Source organism: Mercenaria mercenaria, unplaced genomic scaffold (genome assembly GCF_021730395.1).
Source record: "Mercenaria mercenaria strain notata unplaced genomic scaffold, MADL_Memer_1 contig_3293, whole genome shotgun sequence".
Lineage (NCBI taxonomy): Eukaryota > Metazoa > Mollusca > Bivalvia > Venerida > Veneridae > Mercenaria > Mercenaria mercenaria.
In genome coordinates, this window is record NW_026461418.1 from 24,958 (window position 1) to 41,717 (window position 16,760).

The 16,760-nt window shown below is 37.5% G+C and overlaps 1 long non-coding RNA gene across 1 annotated transcript in view; it reads right to left on the minus strand.

Annotated features, from left to right (window-relative positions):
• The window catches only part of LOC128552924 (uncharacterized), a 33,038-nt gene that overhangs the window by 2,405 nt on the left and 13,873 nt on the right, over positions 1-16,760 (minus strand). The window contains exon 3 of the long non-coding RNA XR_008369204.1: positions 698-764. This is a non-coding gene — a long non-coding RNA (uncharacterized LOC128552924). The remainder of the gene's footprint in view (positions 1-697; positions 765-16,760) is intronic.

The window sequence follows — 16,760 nt, forward strand, 5'->3', positions numbered from 1 at the left end:
TCAGAGTTATGGGACTTGGTGCTATCAACTAGTTTTGTAACCTTGAAGACACATGTGAAGTTTCAATTCAATATCTATATTAGTTTTGGAGATAGTAACTTGCATGTAAAACTTTAACCAGAATTTTCTAAGTCCAAAATGGGGCATAATTTGCCCAAAATACATGTCAGAGTTATGGGACTTGACCCAGTGAGGTTGGTAATTGATCTAGAAAAAAAAAAAAATAAGTTTCAAATCTATATGCCTTTTAGTAATAGCTGTATGTACTTGCACGCAAAACTTTAACCAGAATTTTCTAAGTCCAAAAGGGGGCATAATTTTGCCAAAATGAAGGTCAGAGTTATGGGACTTGGTGCTATCAACTAATTTTATAACCCCGAAGACACATGTGAAGTTTCAATTCAATATCTGCATTAGTTTTGGAGATAGTAACTTGCATGTAAAACTTTAACCAGAATTCCAAAAGGGGGCATAATTTGCTCAAAATAGATGTCAGAGTTATGGAACTTGACCGAGTGAGGTTGGTAACTGACCTAGAAAAAGAAAAAATAAGTTTCAAAGCTATATGCCTTTGAATGATAGCTGTATGTACTTGCATGCAAAAACTTAACCAAGGTGTGACGCTGACGCCGACGCCAGGGTGAGAAGAATAGCTAGACTATTCTTCGAATAGTCAAGCTAAAAATGTGTCTATTACCTTTAGAACAGTGTCAGCTGTGGCATCCAACACCTGTGTTAGTAGTCTGTTGCAGTCAACATGCAACCTAAAAAGCAGTAACACAAAAACATGGTAAAATTTACAAACATGTCTAATTATATCATACTTAAAACACAAACTAGTCTATTTGTTTGCTGAATTCACAGCAGCTGATTCACAGCTTCTTTTGTCTGAAAAGAAATCATCCAAATGTCCAAACTCTGAACAAAAACAAACCATCTCCAAACAAACCTATAAAAACCAACCACTCCCAACAAAAACCAACTGCCTCCGAACAAATTACCTACAAAAATTTTGAAACTGAAGGTTTAAAATGGTGCAATCTGGTGTATTTTGGTGTTTTTTCTTTGCTTTGTCTACCTATATTTTTGTATACAATAAAGACATAAAAACGTAATTCCTCTTAAAAATGTATTTGTGACATCATATAAAATGTCAGTCATACCCTCACTATAAAACCAAAGTCATTATATATATCGTCAAAAACGGTTCAGCATCAGTCTTTATTCACAGCACATAGGTAGATATATCTATACAAAGTATGGGTCCATGAGCCATATACACTTAAATTTATTACAGCGATAAGGTATTCTGACCAAAAAAATGCCAAACAAGAGCGCCGCAAAGCAGGGCAATATACGCCCGAAGGGTTACACCAGAGGATGGGAGCAAAATTTAAAGAACTTGACTGATGAAGCCCAAAGGACAGGAACAACAAAAAGAAGAAATTCCAAAAAAAAATCAAAGTCCACAAAAAAATTCTTACCAGGAAAAGTTATGTCAAAATACATCTAAAAATTGGATGTACTATCCATGTTGTACCACAGAAAAGTGGTCTCGGTTTTTTCCTACAGCCAATAATAAAAAAGTTATTTATAGTAACAACAAGAGCTGTCACTAATGGTGACAAATGCCCCCGCAGCACCTTGACCTTTGACCTGGTGACCCCAAAGTCAGTAGGGTTGGTGTACTCATAAAGTACTATCAGCATGTAAAGTTTGAAGGTCCTGGGTGAAGTGGTTCGCAAGAAAAGTGCCTTCATGCAAAAAATTAATGTTGGCCCCTGTGACCTTGACCTTTGACCTGGTGACCCCAAAGTTAGTAGGAGTGGTGTACTCAACAGTACTATCAGCATGTGAAGTTTGAAGGTCCTGGGTACAGTGGTTCGCGAGTAAAGTGCCTTCATGCAAAAAGTTAACATTGGCCCCTGTGACCTTGACCTTTGACCTGGTAACCCCAAAGTCAGTAGGGGTGGTGTACTCAATAAGTACTATCAGCACGTGAAGTTTGAAGGTCCTGGGTGCAGTGGTTCGCGAGTAAAGTGCCTTCATGCAAAAAGTTAACGTTGGCCCGTGACCTTGACCTTTGACCTGGTGACCCCAAAGTCAGTAGGGGTGGTGTACTCAATAAGTACTATCAGCATTTGAAGTTTGAAGGTCCTGGGTGCAGTGGTTCGCGAGTAAAGTGCCTTCATGCAAAAAGTTAACGTTGTGACTAATGAACTAACGGACGGACAGTTGAAAACTAATATGCCTCCATTTGGGGGCATAAAAAAGGGAAGTAATACAAAAAAAAATACTGTAAGAGAACAAAAAAGGGATCTGCCAAACAAAAACAAGAGCACTGCAATGCAGAGCAATACACACAAAGCAAAGTCATATATGACCCCTAAGTGTGACCCTGACCTTGAAGCGAGTCATCCAAAACATGCGCTCTGCATGTCGCCTCAGTGTGGTGAACATTTGTGCCAAGTTTCTTTGAAATCCTCCAAGCAGTTCAAGAGTTACAAAGCGACCACAGCAAACTCAAATATGACCTTTCACTCCTAAGTGTGACCTTGACCTTGAAGCTAGTCATCCGAAACAAGCGCTCAGCATGTTGTCTCAGTGTGGTGTGTCTTAGTGTGGTTAACATTTGTGCCAAGTTTCTTTGAAATCCTTCAAGCAGTTCAAGAGTTACAGAGCGGACACAGCAAAGTCATATATGACCTTTCACTCCTAAGTGTGACCTTGACCTTGAAGCTAGTCATCCAAAACAAGCACTCTGCATGTCATCTCAGTGTGGTGAACATTTGTGCCAAGTTTCTTTGAAATCCTTCAAGCAGCTCAAGAGTTACAGAGCAGACATGAAACACATTCATATGACCTTTGACCCCTAAGTGTGACCTTGACCTTGAAGGTAGTCATCCGAAACAAGCGCTCAGCATGTCGTCTCCGTGTGGTGAACATTTGTGTCAAGTTTCTTTGAAATCCTTCAAGGGGTTCAAGAGTTACAGAGCGGACACGAAATTGCTAACAGACGGACGGACAGAAGGACGGACACCGACGTCATAACATAATACGTCCCTTCTGGCGTATAAAAAGTAGTTTTGATTTTTTCCCTGTAACAAATGCCATTAAAAAAGGCAATCATGAGCATTTTGAGGTGTAGATCTATTGCTTCTAGGTCCGTATTTTTTGTTTCAAAAATATTTATTAATGATCGACAGTCTTTTGGGCAAGTGAGTAAAGCTTTCAGAAAAATCATACTTCAAAGCCCAGATGCAGACTGTATACTTAAAAGCCCTGATGTAAACTGTTTACACACAGCAAGTGAGCAATGGGGTACAAAACATTTATCGCAGTGCATCGTGCCAGTTAAAATAACGCTACAAGCGGTCAGAACAGGCTGAATGGAAACTAAGAAGACTTAAAAATTAATTGATCAATTCCACTTAGTTACTTACAGGTTTGCTATTTAATTTTGCTTTCAATACAAAGCAAAAATAGCGGAAATGTCCTGTACGGAAAAAGTATGCATTGGATGGGATAAATAAAGCAGGAAAACCCACCGGTGCCCGCTCATATTGGTCACAACCAGTTAAATAGTTTTCCCTATAATTATATTCTATATAAAACTGACATTTTTTAAAGAGCTTCCAAACAAAGCTAGACCCATTTCAGAGAACAAATCCTTACCTCATTTTAAAGAGTTATGATAAAATTGATATAAAATGAAGAGAAAAGTAGGGGTCATGTATCTTCTAAGAGAGATTTCTCTGGTCACATTTGCTTACTGTAAACTGACATCAAAATCACACTGCTGTGACCTGGAAGTACTACTCATACTACAACTGAGAATCACTTCACCAAATACAACCTGCTCTCACATTTTTCCTACCAAAATGTCACAAATACATCCACAATGAAATTTAAACAGGAACTTGCTTTAATTTAGACCTCTGTTGCCATGCCAAGTGAAAAATTAGTGTTCAAATACCTGGCAGCCATTACGTGACTAGACCAGATGGCATTGTGTACACTACGGTAGCGCTTTCATACTGTCGCACTGATCCTTGTACTTTCGCTCGGGGCATTGTGGGTAAGAACTATCTTCAACATGGAGTCGTAAACAAGGAAGTGAAAGTGTGCTTTGCATTTTTAGTAGAATATTCACCATTGTTGTTTCCGAGTATTATAAATTCTACTGTTATCCATTCTAGTATAATTTGAAATGATGAATTTAAGTTATCTGCAGTTGTTCAAATCGATTCATACATGAAAAACGGCATCGTTTAGCTTGTTTACCTGCAAAATTGTACATGTATATTTCTGTACAGTTTTTTCTTTGTTTGTTTTGGGTTTAACGCCGTTTTTCAACAGTATTTCAGTCATGTTACGGCGATCATTTAACCTAACCAGTGTTTCTGATTTCTGTACCAGTACAAACCTATTCTCCACAAGTAACTGCAAAATTCCCCACATGAATCAGAGGTGGAGGACTAATTATTTCAGACACAAATATTGTTTATCAAATAGTCACAAAGAACATTAGCCCCTCTACCTACTGAGCTGTACATGTACATCATTTCATTAAACGAATGTACAAAAGTATTGAACGCACCCTTTTCAAATTCAGTATAACTATAAATTGAAATAATGTCAGTCCTACATTTTTTTTTAATTTTTGCAGGACTTATTTTCAAAGTATCAGTTTGATGTAGTCCAGTATGGCTAAATGTACAGTCTAGTCAGAAATGATCCAGACCTAAAAGGCTAAATACCAGACCTAAAAGGCTAATTACCAGATGCACACTGTTTTCTTGTATTGTATTCTTGTTCTGTTAACTGATATTTTTTCTTGAATAAACAGTTGATAATTAGTACGAGTTTATATGATATCGGAACAGTAAAAATCATATTCAATAAAGATTTCTCAGCTTGCTTCAAAATTGTAAAAAATCTCAGAATTTATTTCTCGGTGAGGACAGTCGGTGACAGGTAGTTCAGTTGGTAAGAGCACCCCAGACATAGAAGTACAATGTCATGGGGAGGTCTCAGGTTCGAATCCTGACCTGGCACTTGTCCACCTTATTACCTCATATTATATCAATTTACACTTCCAAATTTTAACACATAAATCTTTAATTCTTCATGTATGTACATTTGAATTTATAATATTTTTCATAACACAGCACATTTAGAAAGTCAAGCATTTTGCCATGGAAAACTTAAGAGATTGATGCTTTAATTTATTGTTATAAATTTTGTTGTTGAGCACAATGTCCTATTAACTTTGATATAATGTTACAGTTTAGATACATGAAACGGTAGGTATATACTAATGTAACATTTAGATCTTTTCAACTGAGAAACAGGCATAACTGCAGGTCAATAGGTAATACAAAGTAGGACATTTTTGTTTTATTTAGTAAAAGTTGACTTTAGATGAATACTGCAGACTAAGATACTAGTAACAGTATATTACATTACATTGTAAAGGTCACTATACATAATCCTTGTATATTTCTCAATCTGCTGCATGAGCTGTCAGGAAGTTGTAGTGATAGAAATAATGGAATCTTTTGAAACTAAGTCACATTGTATTTTTGTATCAGAATGAATTATGAATAAAATCCATTTCAGAAGAAAGGGACTTGATTTAAACATACTGCTTTGTGTTTTAAATGGTATGGTTGACATATTTACTAAAAAATTTGGTTGGAAGATGTAAAAAAGATGGAGAGAATTTTTGGTCAAATATTGGAAATTAAACCTACTTTCTGAGAGAAGAATGAACCAAATATTTTACAATTAGCCTGGGAAATAGAATTTTTGTGTGAAATACTATCAAATTAAAACATTGAACAGAATCTAGAAACATTTTAAACATCTTTTATTGACTGTATATATATACACATTGTTAACATTCTAGTTATTATTTTCATTTAAGTTACGAGTGTATTACCCTTTTACTGATCTGATAAAATGTTTTAATGTGTGTACCAGAAATAATATTAACAAGAGGGCCATGATGATGGCCCTATATCGCTCACCTGTTATCATTGCACTTGAGGACAAGAAGGTCCTCAGAAAAAATATCTAGGTAAATCCAAAGGACAGGAACAACAAAGCAAAGAAATTTAACCAAAAGGAAAAAAATAAAACTTACAAGGTATAGATATGTCAAAATACACCTAAATATTGGAGGTACCATCCATGTTGTACCACAGAAAAGTGGTCTCGGTTTTTCCCTATGGCCAATAACAATAAAGTTACTAAAAATAAGCTATTTATAGTAACGTAAAAGGGAAGTAATTAAAAAAAAAAAATGTAAGTGAACAAAAGAAGGATCTGCCAAATAAATCTGTTGACATAAATGAAATTTCAGATCAGTATCTTCATTAGTTATGGAAATATACCCATTTTAATTTGAAATAAAGGGAGGTAATTTGAAATAAATCAGTTCATAGTTATCTACCCTGATTGTCTCAGTCCAACTAATAACAATAATGAAATTTCAAATAAGTCCTATAAGTACTTACTGATATAAATCCATTTTGATTACAATAAGGGGAGGATATCAGATATAAAATAACTTTGGAACCTACGGTTGGATCTTGATTTGTCATGGAATCCAAGATTTATTGTTGTTGAAGATATTTTGGAAGTTTGTATCACATAAAACCATAAATGAAGTCTCTATATGGCTGCAAAAGCCAAAATAGCCAATTTTGGACCTTTAAGGGGCCATAACTCTGGAATCCATGATGGAATCTGGCCAGCTGAAGAAAGGAAGCAAGATCTTGTGGTGATACAAGTTGTGTGCAAGTTTGGTTAAAATCAAATCATAAATGAAGCTGCTATTGTGCAGACAAGGTCAAAATAGCTAATTTTGGCCTTTTCAGGGGCCATAACTCTGGAACCCATTATGGGGATCTGGCCGATTCAAGAAAGAAACCGAGATCTTATGGTGACACAAGTTTTGTGCAAGTTTGATTAAATTCAAATCATAAATGAAGCTGCTATTGTGCAGACAAGGTCAAACTAGAAAATGCTTTTGTAAAAAAGCGCATGTCTCCCCAAATGCAAAGTCCTATAGGCAAGAAGTCAGGAGGGAAAGTCAAAGAGACACTGATGGTTGGCTGCAATAGGGATCATCTACTTGGCATGTCCAGTCATCCCGCTAAATTTCAACACTCTTGGCCTAGTGGTTCTCAAGTCACTGTTCAGGCTCCTGTGACCTTGACCTTTGATCAAGTGACCTCAAAATAAATAGGGGTCATCTACACTGCATGTCCAATCATCCTATTAAGTTTCAACATTGTAGGTCAAGTGGTTCTCAAATTATTTCCAAAAAATGATTTTACATGAACAGGCCACTGTGACCTTGACCTTTAATTGACTGATTCCAAAATCAATAATGGGTCATCTACTCTGCATGTTCAATCATCCTATGAAGTTTCAACATTCTGGGTCAAGTGGTTCTCAAGTTATTGATTGGAACTGGTTATCAATGTTCAGGCCCCTGTGACCTTGACCTTTAACGGAGTGACCCCAAAAACAATAGGGGTCATTTACTCTGTATGAACAATCATCCTATGAAGTTTCAAAATTCTGGGTCGAGAGGTTCTCAAGTTATTGATTGGAAATGGTTTTCCATGTTCAGGCTCCTGTGACCTTGACCTTTAACAGAGTGACCCCAAAATCGTTAGGGGTCATCTACTCTGCATGACCAATCATCCTATGAAGTTCCATCATTCTGGGTCAAGTGGTTCTCAAGTTACTGACCGGAAATGGTTTTCAATGTTCAGGCCCCTGTGGCCTTGACCTTTCACAGAGTGACTCCAAAATCATTAGGGGTCATCTACTCTGCATGACCAATCATCCTATTAAGTTTCAACATTCTGGGTCAAGTGGTTCTCTAGTTATTGATCGGAAATGGTTTTCAATGTTCAGGCCCCTGTGACCTTGACCTTTAATGGAGTGACCCCAAAATCAATAGGGGTCATCTACTCTTCATGATCAATCATCACATTAAGTTTCAACATTCTGGGTCAAGTGGTTCTCCAGTTATTGATCGGAAATGGTTTTCAATGTTCAGGCCCCTGTGACCTTGACCTTTGACGGAGTGACCCCAAAATCAATAGGGGTCATCTACTCTTCATGACCAATCATCCTATGAAGTTTCAACATTCTGGGTCAAGTGGTTCTCCAGTTATTGATCGGAAATGGTTTTCAATGTTCAGGCCCCTGTGACCTTGACCTTTGACAGAGTGACCCCAAAATCGATAGGGGTCATCTACTCTTCATGACCAATCATCCTATGAAGTTTCAACATTCTGGGTCAAGTGGTTCTCTAGTTATTGATCGGAAATGGTTTTCAATGTTCAGGCCCCTGTGACCTTGACCTTTGACGGAGTGACCCCAAAATCAATAGGGGTCATCTACTCTTCATGACCAATCATCCTATGAAGTTTCAACATTCTGGGTCAAGTGGTTCTCTAGTTATTGATCGGAAATGGTTTTCAATGTTCAGGCCCCTGTGACCTTGACCTTTGATGGAGTGACCCCAAAATCGTTATGGGTCATCTACTCTTCATGATCAATCATCCTATGAAGTTTCAACATTCTGGGTCAAATGGTTCTCTAGTTATTGATCGGAAATGGTTTTCAATGTTCAGGCCCCTGTGACCTTGACCTTTGACAGAGTGACCCCAAAAACAATAGGGGTCGTCTACTCCAGCAGCCCTACAACCCTATTAAGTTTGAAGGTTCTAGGTCAAATGGTTCTCCAGTTATTGCTCGGAAATGAAGTGTGACGTACGGACGGACGGACAGGGCAAAAACAATATGTCTCCTGGGGGAGACATAAATAGCTATTTCTGGCCCTTTCAGGGGCCATAACTCTGGAACCCATAATGGGATCTGGCCAGTTCAAGAAAGGAACCAAGATCTTATGGTGATACAAGTTGACTGTGCCAGTCTGGTAAAAATCAAATCATAAATAAAGCTGCTATTGTGCAGATAAGGTCAAAATAGCTAATTTTGGCCCTTTCAGGGGCCATAACTCTGGAACCCATAATGGGATCTGGCCAGTTCAAGAAAGGAACCGTGATCTTATGGTGATACAAGTTGTGTGCAAGTTTGGTTAAAATAAAATCATAAATGAAACCACTATCGTGCAGACAAGAAATTGTTGACGGACGGACGGACTGACGACAGACAAAGGGTGATCAAAAAAGCTCACCATGTCACTATGTGACAGGTGAGCCAATAATCATTAGTAATATTGCATGACTTCTTACACAAATATCTGGTCCATAGTTTGTGTTTTATGACATACATGTCTAATATGAGAATAATAGTTAATATTAATGTCTAAAGTCATGTTATATACCACTTATTGAATGGCTTGCCAGTCAGTATTCATGACTTAGCCTTTTTTTTATACGCCCGTTTAAAAACGGGACGTATTATCACTCCGGGAGAACTACGTTCCAACGTAAGTCATGTCTCAACGATATCATGTGACATATCTCAACGACTTCTGGTTACGGTATCGCTCAATATAACACGGCTTATATTATTTTCATATATAGCAATTACTTTTATGATATTTACTTATGTCTTGACTTGAACATGTATTCAGATTCTAAAAGTAATCGCATAAATTTATCAAAACATTTAAATTTTAGAAACAGTTGTCTGTTATTTAGAAAATAGAAGCATTTTGCTATTTTCCAGAATAAAACAAATATACTACATTTTTCAACAGCAATACTTACTGACAGTCAAAGATCGATTAAAGGCAATGCCAGTTATAATCTTAGAGATATATTACTGTAACTGCTTTACCATAAACAGGCAATATTTGTTTAATATCATGTTCCTCATTCTAACCGATGATGTTACTAACTCTAAACGCGACATAGGTAAGCGTTACTGACACTCATCGAAGTCTTGCGGCTAAACATTACTTATATTCGAGTGAAATGTACCAGCAAGTCTGTGACTGAAAATCAGATTTTGTTCAAAGTATGTACATATATACTAGTATTTTTTATCCGTTTCTTTTATTATCACTTGACGGTTTCCCCAAGATATCTTACTAGCAATATATACGGGGTAGCGCGGAGTTGACTTAATATACTATTGCATGCGCACACCTTAATTATTATTAAGTCTGTAAAAAGATTCTTTTGAAGCACAGGACGCAACTAAGAAACCTGAAGTGAGCATGTAATCGTAGGTTATTAGATTTGTATCTAGGTATATGCACGCGTTCTGCAGCGGAAATGGAGAAATATTGCGCGACTTTATGAGGAATGAATGCTTATTTATCGATGCAAATCTAACAATCTTTTTAATACCACGTTTGTATTATTCATTATATCAATGATAAAAATAATTGTTCTTTAAGGTTTAGGAGTATATCACCAAAACACAGAAATATTTTATAAACGAATAACATCGTTACCAATATTTTACTTAACCATTACATGTTCTGCCGTACTGTCCCGTACTGAAAATATTCTGAAAAAGTTGTCCCCCTTTGAAAATGAATGCCACTTGTAAAGAAATAAAAATAAACAATTGCTGAAAACTGTGTTCCACTTAATTGTGTGAAATTTCAACACTCGCATGCGATTGCAAATGAATCAAAACTAACATGTGTAACAGTTCTTTGAAAATGGTGACTTTTTGAAGGCGTTTGACTGTCCGAAAGTGGGTCCCATTTAGGCAGTCTTTTTTTCGGAATTCAGTGTTTATATTAGTATACTGACACTTGTTTTGTTGTTTTTGTAATGATAGCGTGTATATTACTTCTATTACTCTACAAAACAAGTGTCAGTATACTGATATAAGCATTGAATTTCGAAAAAAAGAACTGTTTGAACAGGCCCCACTTCCAGACAGTCAAGCGCTTTTAAAATCTCACCATTTTCAAGGAACTGTTACACATGTTTGTTTTGATGCATTTGTAATAGCGTGCGAGTGTTGAAATTTCACATAACTAGGCGGAACACAGTTTTCAGCGATTGTTTTTTTTTATTTCTTTACAAATGGCATTCATTTTCAAAGGGGGACAACTTTTTCAGAATATTTTCAGTACGGGACAGTACGGCAGAACATGTAATGGTCATGTAAAATATTGGTAACGATGTTGTTCGTTTATAAAATATTTCTGTGTTTTGGTGATATACTCCTAAACCTTAACCCAAGAGGATCTGAAAATGTCCTAGTTAAAGAACTTAAAAACGTGACGACATCCATGAAACAGACGTCACAATTGACGACATGCACCCGAAATAAAACTAAAACGTCAGTATTTATAACCGAGTCTGCAATTTTCACTGTTTGCCTTGTTCTCGATGCTTCCGAGGGATCTACTTTTCAGATTTTATTTGTATGTGGATATCATGCACTTGTTCTGCAGCAGTAATATTGCGCGACTTTAGGAGCGCAATATTATCCGCGAAAGAACGAGTGCATATATCCACATACAAAATTGATAACGTTTTTATTACATACCTACTATCAAGTAATTACTTGATGTCTTAATTTTCGTTCTGGTACGAAAAACAGGAAAAATACTGGAAGAATTTCTCCGAAAATCTGATAAACAAATCAAGCTGACGCGCATTCATATTTTCCGCAAGTTGAAACGTCAAATAGATGTCGCAACGTGCGCGTGGACGTCATGGACATCACGCGATTCTTTCCATTTAAAAGTTTAGAAAACATTACTCTCTGATATGAAAGCGTTGTCCGCAATATGTACAGTTTAATATATGGGAGATTGGTGCCTTTGAGTAATACTGGCCCTGCCAAGATGATAATAGCCCGAGGGCTATTATTTTCTTGTAGGGCCATTGTCACTAAAAGACACCGTTCTCCATCTATTTACCTGTTTATTACACGTGTACCTATAATCGTGTAAGAAACGTTTAAAGTGCATTTTTAGCCCACCATCATCAGATGGTGGGCTATTCAAATCACTCTGCGTCCGTGGTCCGATGTCCTTCCGTCTGTCCGTCCGTCCTTCCGTTAACAATTTCTCGTTATCGCATCTCCTCAGAAACTACCAGGGGCATTTGGACCAAACTTTGTCAGAATGATGTATTGGTACTCTAGTTGTGTCCCCCTGAAAATCAGACTGGTTCAACAATTTTTCAGTGAGTTATGGCCCTTTGTTTATTTCTATAATTTACATAGATTTATATAGGGAAAAACTTTGAAAATCTTCTTGTCCAAAACCACAGAGCCTAGGGCTTTGATATTTGGTATGAAGCATCATCTAGTGGTCCTCTACCAAGATGATTCAAATTATTTCCCCGGGGTCTAATATGGCCCCGCCCCGGGGGTCACATGGTTTATATAGACTTATATAGGGAAAAACTTTGAAAAACATCTTGTTCAAAACCATAGGGCCTAGGGCTTTGATATTTTGTATGTGACATCATCTAGTGGTCTTCTACTAAGATTTTTCAAATTATCCCCCTAGGGTCAAATATGGCCCCGCCCCGGGGGTCACATGGTTTACATAGACTTATATAGGGAAAAACTTTGAATATCTTCTTGCCCAAACCACAAAACCTAGGGCTTTGATATTTGTTATGTAGCATCATCTAGTGGTTCTCTACCAAGTTTGATCAAATTATCCCCCTAGGGTCAAATATGGCCCCGCCCTGGGGGTCACATGGTTCATATTGACTTATATAGGGAAAAGCTTTTAAAATCTTCTTGTCAGTAACCTACAATATTCAAATTTGGACCACATGTATGGTTTTGAGTGGCAAGATTAACCTTGACATGAGTTGACCTTGGTATTGACCTAGTGACCTACTTTCACATTTCTGTAGCTACAGCCTTCAAATTTGGACCACGTGCATAGTTTTGAGCACTGAAAAAACTTTGACCTTGACATTGACCTAGTGACCTACTTTCACATTTTTGAAGGTACAGGCTTCAAATTTGGACCACGAGCATAGTTTTGTGTTCCGAAATGAAATTTGACCTTGATTTTGACCTAGTGACCTACTTTCACATTTCTCGAGCTACAGCCTTCAAATTTGGACCACATGCTTAGTTTTGTGTACCGAAACAAACTTTGACCTTTACATTGACCTAGTGACCTACGTTCACATGTTTGAAGGTACAGGCTTCAAATTTGGACCACATGCATAGTTCTGTGTTCCGAAAAAAATTTGACATTGATTTTGACCTAGTGACCTACTTTCACATTTCTCGAGCTACAGCCTTCAAATTTGGACCACTTGCATAGTTTTGTGTACCGAACAAACTTTGACCTTTACCTTGACCTAGTGACCTACTTTCACATTTTTGAAGGTACAGGCTTCAAATTTGGACCACATGCATAGTTCTGTGTTCCGAAATAAAATTTGACCTTGATTTTTACCTAGTGACCTACTTTCACATTTCTCGAGCTACAGCCTTCAAATTTGGACCACTTGCTTAGTTTTGTGTACAGAAATGAACTTTGACCTTAAGATTGACCTAGTGACCTACTTTCACATTTCTGTAGCTACAGGCTTCAAATTTAGACCACATGCATAGGATTGTGTACCGAAACAAACTTTGACATTGACCTAGTGACCTACTTTCACATTTCTCAAGCTACAGCCTTCAAATTTGGACCACTTGCATAGTTTTTTGTACCAAAATAAACTGTGACCTTAAGATTGACCTAGTGACCTACTTTCAAATTTCTCAAACTACAGCCTTCAAACTTGATGCACATGCATAGTTTTGTGTACAAAGAACTTTGTCCTTGAAATTGATCTAGTGACCTACTTCCACATTTCTCAAGCTACAGCTTTTGAATTTGGACCACATGCACAGTGTTGTGTATGGAAATGAAATTTGACCTTGAGCTAGTCAGTAAGCCTTGAAATTTGGAACACTCAAAAATGGCACATTGGTGGGCGCCAAGATCACTCTGTGATCTCTTGTTCATTTGTTCAAGAATTTACTGGGGTTTTTCAGTTTCTATACCATTTGGATAAGCGGCTACATGTTGTATCAAATCAAATGCCTTGATAGTTGTACTTTCTTACATAAAGCATAATTTAGGGTTGAATAGAAAATCATTTCATGAAGAATTGCTACGAAGTTAATATACGACTGGGTTGTGCTTTCTTGCCAAAATGGCACGTCTAGTGTTATAATCGCCCGAGGGCTTTATTCCGAGAACCATTATGAAACTAGGTATGCCACTGCGGCTAGACGGCACAACCAGCGGTTTATTGACTTTTTTATCATATACGTTCACTTCATATTTATCATGGTATTTTCATTTTGTATATTTTCCAAACACCTCAAAGAATTATTTGTTTTGCTTTTTTATCAACAATGCCATCAATATTTGACAATCGATCTGATTCAGCGACCTTTCAATCGCCATAAATAATGTTGCTTCATGACGTCAACATCAGAACGCGCTGACGTTCTGGTTGCCCGGGGCCGTTATGGTTATGGCGCCAGAAGCGCACTGCGCCATTATGGATACATAAACAGAATTTAAACGGCTTTTTGTTACTATTTATAGTAACGTATATAATAAGGAAAAATATTGCACGATCACAGTCCATTAAACCTCAATTGAAATAATTTTAGATACGTAATAATGAAAAATATTTCTTGCACACCGGACTGGCCTTTCCGTCGACTTTACCAATGCCTGCAAAACCCATCTGGCACCCCATGCGATGACTTTCGTGCTGGTTATGACAACTTGTGCTGCTTTGATATTATATGGTATTGTATTTGTGAACTTAGACAATATCATGTACCTTGAGTACCTTGAGACTTTCTCTTCGTCCTATTTACATGTAGTATTTTTGTCGGTCTGAAATACGTTATTTTACGGAAAGAATTTACCGTTACGCTTTAAACGATAAAACTAAAGTGGAACTTTGTTATTGTGCTTCACTTGAATGTAATGACGTCACTTCGGCTCACGGACGTTCATTTCCCTCGCTGTGGGTGCATGCTCTGCCATAAGAATGAGTACTGCAAATGAAGTGTTTCTAATTGCTTTTAAATTTCTGTTGTTATTTGTAAAATACGGCATGCAACAAAAGTGATCTGTCAGAATGAAATGCTAATTTTTATACGATATGCAAGAAAAAATTCAGTTATGTGTTTACGAACTCGACAGAAATATCCGTCCTGAGGGCACTTGCGTCTTATATGGTTACGAGTTATGATGTCTCAGGTTCCTAATACATTTGCACGGCGTAATAGTAATTATTATATGCGGACAAAATGAGCAATACGCCTGCACATGGTGTTGGAACCATTTGTTACGAATTTATGTAATTTATGTGGAAAGTTACTTTACGATCCTGATTATCTATACAGTATTGATTACCGGCATACGCATGTAGGTACAATCTAATAAGTGTAATTTCCTACAAGTTCAAATGGTAATTATGATGCTGAGACTTTGCAACACTGTATGTGAGACGTTGTCACATAATGTATGTTATCGTTGCGGCCTTGCAACATTTATGTAGCTTACATAAGTGTATTTGTAACTAGTTCATTATATCTTGCAAAATGCTGCAAATAGCTAATATATCTTCTACACATCAAACTTATCTTTTCAGTTATGAAAACGTAAAATATGTGCTTAATTACACATAATAAGTGAATCAACAAGGTCATTCGAAGCGATACCGTAGTTTCATCGTTGAGGTATGTCACATGATATCGATGAGATTTGACTTACGTTGGAACGTAGTTCTCCTGGAGTGATTATGGGAACACCCGTGGTGGGTGGCGTCCACAGACTTTGTCCGGAGCATACCTTCTTCATGCATGGAGGGATTTTGATGAAACTTGGCACAATTATTCACCATCATGAGACGGGGTGTCATGCGCAAGAACCAGGTCCCTAGGTCTAAGGTCAAGGTGACACTGAGGTCAAAGGTCAAATTCAAGAATGACTTTATCCGGAGCATATCTTCTTCATGCATGGAGGGATTTTGATGTAACTTGGCACAATTGTTCGCCATCATGAGACGGAGTGTCCTGCGCAGGAACCAGGTCCCTAGGTCTATGGTCAAGGGATACAAGAATGAAAACTTTGTCCAGATCATTTCTTCTTCATGCATGGAGGGATTTTGATATAATTTGGCACAAATGTTTACCACCACGAGACGGAGTGTCGTGCGCAAGAACCAGGCCTAAGGTCAAGTTCACACTTAGAGGCCAAAGGTCAGATACAAGAATGACTTTTTCCGGAGCATTTCTTCTTCATGCATGGAGGGATTTTGATGTAACTTGGCACAATTGTACACCATCATGAGACGTAGTGTCATGCGCAGGTCCCTTTAGATTTACTTCCCTTTGTTGTTACTATAAATAGCTTATATTGTAACTTTTTCATTACTAGTTGTAGGGAAAAATTGAGACCACTTTTCTGTAGTACAACATGCATGTTACATCTAATTTTGAGGTGTTTTTTTACCTATCCCTATCAGTAAGGATTTTGGTGTGGACTTTGGGGGTTGGGGGGGGGGTTCCCCCGTAGAAAAGTGCTCATAAAAAGGCTGTGAATAGCGACCAGCGACCGGCCAAATTCATTCCCAGGTGTCATATTTGCCCCCCAATAACGACCAAGCTGGACTGTTTCGGCATGAAAATATTTTAAATCCACCGAATTTTCACGACTTTCGCATTATAGCAAACATAATAATTACTGCTCGATTGAAAATTTGTAAGTTTGCACTGGCCGAATTAAAGGGAATTCCTAC